The sequence below is a fragment of the Sinocyclocheilus anshuiensis genome, unplaced genomic scaffold (genome assembly GCF_001515605.1).
Source record: "Sinocyclocheilus anshuiensis isolate Anshui unplaced genomic scaffold, SAMN03320099.WGS_v1.1 scaffold185, whole genome shotgun sequence".
In the NCBI taxonomy this organism is placed as follows: domain Eukaryota; kingdom Metazoa; phylum Chordata; class Actinopteri; order Cypriniformes; family Cyprinidae; genus Sinocyclocheilus; species Sinocyclocheilus anshuiensis.
The window spans coordinates 453,658-462,329 of record NW_015539887.1 but is presented as its reverse complement, the minus strand read 5'-3'; the positions used below and the strand labels follow the sequence as shown (position 1 = coordinate 462,329).

At 36.5% G+C, this 8,672-nt stretch overlaps 1 protein-coding gene across 7 annotated transcripts in view; it reads left to right on the top strand.

Annotated features, from left to right (window-relative positions):
- The first annotated feature begins 2,962 nt into the window (after nucleotides 1–2,962).
- Nucleotides 2,963–8,672, top strand: part of LOC107685529 (myosin-10-like) — a 49,520-nt gene continuing 43,810 nt past the window's right edge. For all 7 annotated transcript variants that reach the window (XM_016482136.1, XM_016482133.1, XM_016482137.1 and 4 more), the window contains exon 1: nucleotides 2,963–3,153. The gene's annotated coding sequence lies outside the window, so the exon portion shown is untranslated. The remainder of the gene's footprint in view (nucleotides 3,154–8,672) is intronic.

Genomic DNA, 8,672 nt, shown 5'->3' with positions numbered 1-8,672 from the left:
TATATATATACATATATATATATATATATATATATACTCATTGGACATCACATGAATCTGTCATCAGCCACTGTTTGGATTGTTGACTTTCATTTTTTTCTCTCTCAGTGTTTCATAACTGTGTAGTAGTAACTATGGTAAATTTAGTAACTAAGGTAAATGACTTATTACAGTCTGTAGTATTGTTATGTAATGACTGGGGCATTTTTCGTTTTTTTCTGTCTTCCATTCATTCTTAAACAACCACACAAACATTCTAACCTAAAGCATGTTGCTGGACAGGTTTTTTCTTGTGTGTTTTTGTAATTAGTTTGCCGGCGGTGTGCCTTTGAAAGTGAGCCTGCTTGTTTTGAGGTTTTAGGGAGCAATGGAGAAATTGAGGTTGTATTATGCTGATGTTATAGGCACAGATGGAACCTGTAGACATTTTCCACATTTTTTTGAGAAAAATCTATTTAAGTCTATACAGGTGCATCTCAGTAAATTAGAATGTCGTGGAAAAGTTTTCACAATTTGAGTTGAATTACTGAAATAAATGAACTTTTCCACGACATTCTAATTTATTGAGATGCACCTGTATATGAATATGGTAAAATGTGTTAAATAGAGCTGAGACACTCGCCATGTTTTCGTCCAAGTATTTTTGCTAAAAAAGATTTAAATGATAATTCAAATGAGGAAAAAAAGCAAACATCGAACCAATGTCTCTTTGCATAACTGACAAATTATTATAATTATTTTCTATTTTTTTATTTTACTTATGCAACTCTTTCATCAGTAAAAGGCCAACTGGAAGGAGACAGCATTTTAATGCAGTTTCTTTTCATGCATTTTAACAATAAACAGCGCAAAAAGTGGAAGAAAACTTGGCTACAGTTATTGGTAGCTGCATGCATAATCATATTACACAAAATATGTATTAAACTAATATGCAAAGGTTAGGAGTTGTAGAACATGTTTTTGAATGCAGTGTTATTGAACAAAGTCTCTTATAGTCAGCAAGGCTGCATTTATTTGATTAAAAATACAGTAAAAACAGTAATATTACAATATAAAATAACTGATTTCTATTTGAATATATTTAAAAATGTTATTTATTGCTCTGATATACCAAGCCATTTTTTTTCTCAGAAATCATTCTAATATGCTGATTTGGTGTAACATCTCTTATTATTATCACAGTGGAAAACAGTCGTGCTGCTCAATATTTTTATATTATATATTTCCCCTCAGGTTTCTTTGAATAATAATAAAGTTCAAAATAACAACAATTAATTTAAATATAAATATGTTGTAACACTGTAAATGTCTTTTCTGTTTACTGTCAATTTACTACATCCTTGCTGAATAAACTATTAATTACTGGCCCCAAACTTTTGAACAGTAATGTACATTATACCTACGCTTAAATATATGATTGCATAGCATTACTATCACAGACAGGTTTGTGGATATTTGGCCAAATTAAGTCATACAAATGCATATTCATAGTCGACAGAAGATAAAATTGTCTCTGTCTCTCAAGTTGTGTCTCTCCACTGGTGTAGTTTTAGGTGTGGACTAAAACATACATACAATCGACTGAACCCTATCACAGGTTAAACTTAGGGCTATGTACAGTTGTTATCTTAGACATTGAATCTTAGACATCTAGCCCTCTATTTGAATAGAAAATATATCCACTTATTTGCTATTGTCATCTATTTTAAATTTGTCTGTTTCTTTGCATGTAAGCTTGCTTGTTTATCATTAGTCTTCATGACCACAAAAGTATTTTAATAGGCCTGAGTACTGTTGTTTGTGTGTGTGTGTGTGTGTGTGTGTGTGTGTGTGTGAGTGAGTGCTTGTCTGTCAGTCCGGTTACCCTAGTTTGACATCTAACTGGACCTATGACTTGCATTTTGACCTCATTTTTGTTTTCTACATTTCTACATACTAAAGAAAAACCATCACCCTGACGAATTATCAGATGCTTTTATCACTCCATAATTCAGTAATGCCTGAGTTCACCATGGCATCCAGTGGCTCATGTTCTATTTTTATTTATTCTCTAAATGCAGTTATGTTATTGGTCAATCAGTGTCCAGGCCTCTGTGCTGTTCCTTTGATACCATTCACATTACTACTTTGTAAGACAGAATGTGCTTCATGGACAAGTGTAGAATAAAAAAAAAATGCTTTCTTGACTTGTCTCCTGCATTTCTATTCGTATTCCAAATTTTTCTCCTAATGTCCTTAAAAAAGTAAGAATTTTTATAAGGAATGACTTATGAATAGTAGCCTATAATTGGGGTAATGTCAGTATTACATATTAATAATAACAACATGTTAATTATTGAGTTAAATGAAAATAATAATACTATTAATGATAATAATATATGCTAAATGGTCATTTTATTTTGTATATTGTACAAATGGTGTATTTGTGCTCAATTTAAACAGCTGTAGTCACCTCAAATTTTGTTCCATTTCTGACTTCTGACTATAATTGTTAGGCGCGGCCATCCAGACCTCTATCTTCAGACTCCTCGACATTAATGCGGAATCTGGGGCGTCCAGCTTCGGGGATCATTCTCGCGTCACACAGACAGACACACTGCGCTGCTGTCAACAAAGAGAACGCAAATCTCTACCCCACCGCGCGACAGTTCTGCAGCGGCACCTGCTGCTCTTCTGCCATTGGCCTGCTGCCACGTCAATCTAGACAAGCCTCACCCACTCCACGCCATTCATTGGTCGTTCAGCCCTGTCAATCTATCCGTCGCGCGTCTAATTGGCTGTCGAGCGAGAAGCTGCCAGTACAAAGGCGTGGCCGCTCTGTCTTATTCACGAGGCGGGTTTAAAGGGATAGTAAGCGCTTTAATTAGCTTCTATTTTCTGGAGGGCGGGATTAAGCTTGTAAATCCTAAACGCCATTGGTCAATAGTGAGGAAGCGTCGGCGACTTGCTGAAGTTCTCCGTTTGCCACCACTTCGCTTTACTGTCTATTTTATTCTCAGTGTGAATGAGTTTGCGGCTTCACGGGAGCGCTGTAATATGAATAGCCGCATTTGCACTATTAGTACTCTCACACTAGAAAGAAAAGCACGAGAGCACGTTTCATTTCTCTTCACATCTCTAGTCATATCCTGAGAGTGGATTAACACATTTAAGGTAAGACACGCGTTGTCTTGTATTATGTCCGTATCTCCTTATTCTGTGCCGTGCGCGTGATCATGTTTCAGGGTTATAGGGCCTCGAAATAAAGCCGAAAATGACACCGGAGAGGGACAGTCCCCCCAGGAGTGTGTATAAAGATCTGGAAAGACCCCGGCATTAAAATGCATTATAAAAAACAGCCACATCGCGGGCACATTAACACTTATTTGCAGTATCAAAACGTTTTATTAATTATGTATTAAGTCTATTCAAATAGCACGCTCTTTGAGAATCAAGTGAATAGATATATAGTAAATAATTCAAACGCATACAGAGACAATAATGTTTCATCTTCATATGCAGATACAGTCAGTAATCACCGTTAAAGGGTGTTTCCCTGAGCCATCTTAAGAAAGTATGAACCGTTCCATGCCGTTCTTCCATGCTGCATTAACCCATCAGAGGTGCTCTATTTATTTGTCACATATAGCCTAATGCCCGAGGTGTGGTTTCTCCTCTTTGTAGGCTATTGTAGGTCTTCTATAATGAGAATAGATCAACTTTGCTAGACATACACAGAACAGACACGAACAGCTACCGGCGCGATGTCTCAAACCCTAGTGCACTGCCTACCTAGACAGCATTTTAAGGCAGCTAGACGCGTTCTGGCCGAGTCAGACTGGAACGCGCCTATAATACACCAAAAATGCCGTATCGTAATTATGTTTCCATGGGGACCGGACTTTGCTAGCGGTATTGTAATATTATAATAAAGACGATAGCGCGTGTTTGTAGCTTTTTGCCGCGTCAGGTGCCGAGGATCACTCAGGCTAATTCTTTTAGTTGGTCTCATCTGTTTATATATATTCTTATAACACTAGTCAGAAATGAAAGACCAGCATTAAACTACCCTAATTTGTGTATACGAGTGAGTGAGAGAGAGGACAGTCATGCAGCTGTCACAGCCATATATATATATATATGAACTGCAGATACCCGTCACTGCTCTAAAATTCATACCGACTTCATTGTCTGTACAAAAGAGAAGTCTTCTGTATGAATATTTTTTTATCTTATATTTTGGAATTATTTTGTAAAAAAATACTGCCACTTTATCCTATTTTTATTGTTTTTAAAAAAATAATATATAATGCTAAACAAACAATTCTTCCAACAAATACACTTACAATTAAAAATTACGAGAGAGAGTAAAACAGACAGAACGAAGGAGATACTCCCTCATTCTTCTCATATTTGTCGTGCGCAAGCGCGCACACATTCAGACAGGTTCACCTCTTGTGAGTAAGACATTTAAGTGATCTCATCATCTCTGTGAGAGGGATGGTGTTGAAGGGTAAGGTGTGTAACCTGGGTCCATACTTTCCTGTGTAGTGAACACATGCACCACACAGATATTTAGGGGCAAATATCATTATTTGATAGTCAAACATTGAAAAATCCATATAGATCAAACACCAGTCTGAATATTGAAGAGCATTTGTCTGTTATGGCACTGCATCTTACATTTTGCAGTGAGATTTATCATAGGTAATTTGGAAGTTCATCAAAGTGTCTGAATTGTCAAACTGCCTAAATTGTTATGTGGTGGATGCTGCCAACACACTTATAGGAAGTGTGATTGACATGCATAGACTAAACCAGCCAGTGTTTACGATCACTCTGTGTTCTGTGGAAAATAGCTCTGAAGCCCTCTGGGGAATTTTGAGGACTGGGACAAAGAGTAGATGACAAAAAAAAAAAAAAAGAATTCAGCTAGTACATACACATTCCCTTTGTGTTGCACAATCTTAGTCAGAAAACTTGGAAGACTTTACATTGGTGAAGTTCCTGCTTTCGTAACGAAAGGTCTTGAAACAGCGTCAGGGTGAGGTCACTACTGTGTCCAGTCAAGCAGGCTGTATTGCCCACAGGCTCACAGCCTCCTTCAGTGCCTGGATGTCACAACAGAGTGCTTTATTATGTAGCCTAATTGATTTGAATATGGATTTATACTGTGTATAACAATACTCTTTTAATCAGGGAACCTGTTTATATGAGCGATACTGAAGATCAGAATGGTTTATGATGATCTTCTTCTCTAGTGCACTCAAATAAAGTGGAAAGAAAGGTGGAAGAGATGCCCTACCCCAATAGACCTTAGTCAGACTATAATACATTTTTGACAGGATAGAAGATGTACAGTGTGATCACTGGATTTAAAAACAGAACTTTTGTTCAGCAACTTCAGCTGACAAAATGTCTTTTCGAAAGAAAAAACTTTCAGTGGACACGAACTATAAAATATGTTTTAAAGTTGTGAGCTGTGAAAGTTGTGAGACATTAAAATTCAATAAAATTCAAGCCTGACATGTCATGAAGCCTCAAATTCTGTTATTTCTGTCAGGACCACTATCGTCAAAATGATAGATACTTGGCATAAAGTTTGGTTTGGCTGTATGGTTCTGTTCTGGGCAAAAAACTCCCTGCCCATCCATGCAGCCTGTCATGAATGAGCAGGGAGAGCAGCAATAATAACCCACCTAGGGTTAACAGAACAGAACAAGGCAGATATCATTAATGTACTTAATGATATTTAAGTGTAACACTTTATTCAAGATAAATGAGTCTGATTAGCAAGGAATATCAGAAAGCCAAGTCCTGACTGTGGCGAAAGGAGGAGCTGGGGATGGAGGAGGGTAATTTGCTCCTGAGCAAGCTGAAAAGCAGCTGAATAATACTGAATAGAGCTTATATAGGAATGCCGCGATAGGTGTCGTATTCCTATAGGTAGATGTGATCAGCTGAGAATCAGCTGATGCAAGCTTGACTCACGTGACCTGCCAGAACTAACGCTAACGCTTAATTTACTCGCCCTCATGTTGTTCCAAACCTATATGCCTTTTTTCTTCAGTATGAACACAAAAGGACACATTTTGCAGAATGTCCATGATGCTCATTTCCATACAATAAAAGAATGAATGGGGATGTGAAAATGATGTCTTTGGAGTGCCATAAAAATAAGTATTTATGACTTTAGTGCTGTATTGCAAACTTTACTTTACATGTAGTACATACATTATTCTAACTATTAAATAAATCTTTTTAAAATCATGACTAATTTTCTTGATGTTTATGTATATTTTAAATGCATATCTGTCTCTCTTGCAGTGCAAAACAGTCTGCTTTACTATTACACAGATATACAGCTATCACATTATGTATTTTAAGATGACTTTTATTGCTTTATTGAACTAATTATTATTGCCCCAGTGTTGTTTATATCTGTATTTAAAGTAATTTCAAAGGCTATTGGGTAGCACTTTATTGTACAGTGTCCTTGTCACCCATGTTATGTATTTACTATAGTAATAACAGTAAATTATCCATAATTACAAGCAACTAGCCATAAACCAAACACTAATCCTAGCCCTATAGTAAGTATGTTAATTACTATTACTCAGTACTTAATTGTATAATTACACGGTAACAACAACTCCTTAAATGAAGTGTAACTGGTTATTACTTGCTAACAATACTTGATTAATTGCCAAAATCATCTGCAGATTACTCGATTATCAAAATAAACAATCAATGACAATACATTTTTGGCGCTCCACATCTACCGTCCCTATTCACTTTTAATAAAGAGAGCAGCAAGGAAATTCTGTGTAACCTCTCCTATTGTGTTGCAGGGAGCAAAGTGGGTTTGAAACATAAGTCTGAGTAAATGGCTGAACTATATCTTTTATATTTTTAGTGTTCAGCTAACTTTAAGATGTAGTCCCCCACCATAATGCGCTAGGTAATAAAATGCAATGATGTAGAATGGGCTGTTTGATAGTATACGTCATGGATTGGAATATATGATCTGAATGGCCTGTTTTTTTCCTGTAAGGTTAGACCTCATTTCCACTCTTTGCTTTCTGGCCTGGTTGTCACTTCACCGATCCATCAAATTCAGAACATGCACTTTGTCCCTCTATCCACCTCAGACACACATGCATTCAAGCACATACACACACTAAGAGGAACAGCACTGCATCAAACACACGAAAAAAGGCCAAGTGTGTCATTTCTGTCTGTGCTACAATACTTACTCCTATCCCAGTTTAACATGCAAAGATAATTATAAGTAAGCTATTTAGGTTGATTTCCACCATAAGTCTAAACACTGTGGTGGTATAAAACATTGCTCTGATTTAACCAAAGAGACAAGGTTTAGCTTGTTAGCATGGTTCTGCTAGCTGATACTGGTAGTTGTAACTAGACCATCTGGCTGCAAAAAGCTTTTTTTTTCTCTCCATAAACAGCCATTCAAAAGGCATAGTGTATTTTGATAGAAAACTTTATTTTTGCAAATATCATGTAAATTGGAAAACTTGTTATAGAAGCCTCAACAGTACCCATTTCTTTTTTGCGAGCTCTAAAAAAATGCTTGAAATGAATTGAGTTTGGGGTTAGTAAAATTTTCTATTTATTTTTAAAAGAAATTAATAATTTTTACATAGCAAGGACACATTAAATTTATCAAAAGTGTCATCACATGAAGAAATTACATTTTAAAATATATTAAAAAAGAAAACAGTTATTTTAAGATGTAAAAATATTTCACAATTTTACTGTTTTATTGTATTTTAAATCATATAAATGCAGTCTTAGTGAGCATAAGAGACTTCTTTCAAAAACAGTAAAAAATCTTACCGACCCCAATTTTTTTAACTTTTGCCTTTCACGCCACAGTCATTAGCGTCATCATGATGTGTTTTTCCAGCGTCCATGGAGTAGTATTAGCATTAGTCACATTTACATCTCATGTGATTGGCTAAAAAAATCTAGTGGAATTGAGAACACATGAGCAACGATGGCAGATATTGTGTTCGCCTGCATCAGCCAAGCAACTGCCATTAAAATAAACAGGAATGCTAATGGATAGCTCTCTCCATCTTTGAGCATCCCAAACAGCCTGACAAAACATTATTGGTTCAACAAATAGATAAACTTACTTTTGATCCGATAAGTAGATGGGTGAAGTGTTCAGTAAACTATATGTTAAAGGTGCCATAGAATGGAAAACTCTATTTACCTTGGCATAGTTGAATAATAACAGTTCTGTACATGGAAATTACATACCGTGAGCCTCAAACACCATTGTTTCCTCCTTCTTATGTAAATCTCATGCATGCAAAAGACAACTGAAAAACAGGCGAATCAGAACATAACACCGACTGTGACGCTACAGTCGGGATCACTAATAGTTACGCCCCCAACATTTGCATATACCCACCCATGTTCTATGCCAGCCGCCAGCCGAACCTGCACAGCCGATTCATCAGAAGTTCTGCAGGTATTGTGAAGAAACAAGCGAAGATAATAGCGAAAATGGCAGATCATGGAAATAAATGTTATGTTGATGAGGGATGGGTTGGTGTCTGTATTCAGAAAGGTACGGAAAACAAATAATGCGCGTTCTAATAAAATAACGCGAGCCACTAAAGGGACATGGTTAGCTGCTTGCTAGCGGTAGCCTGTTACAT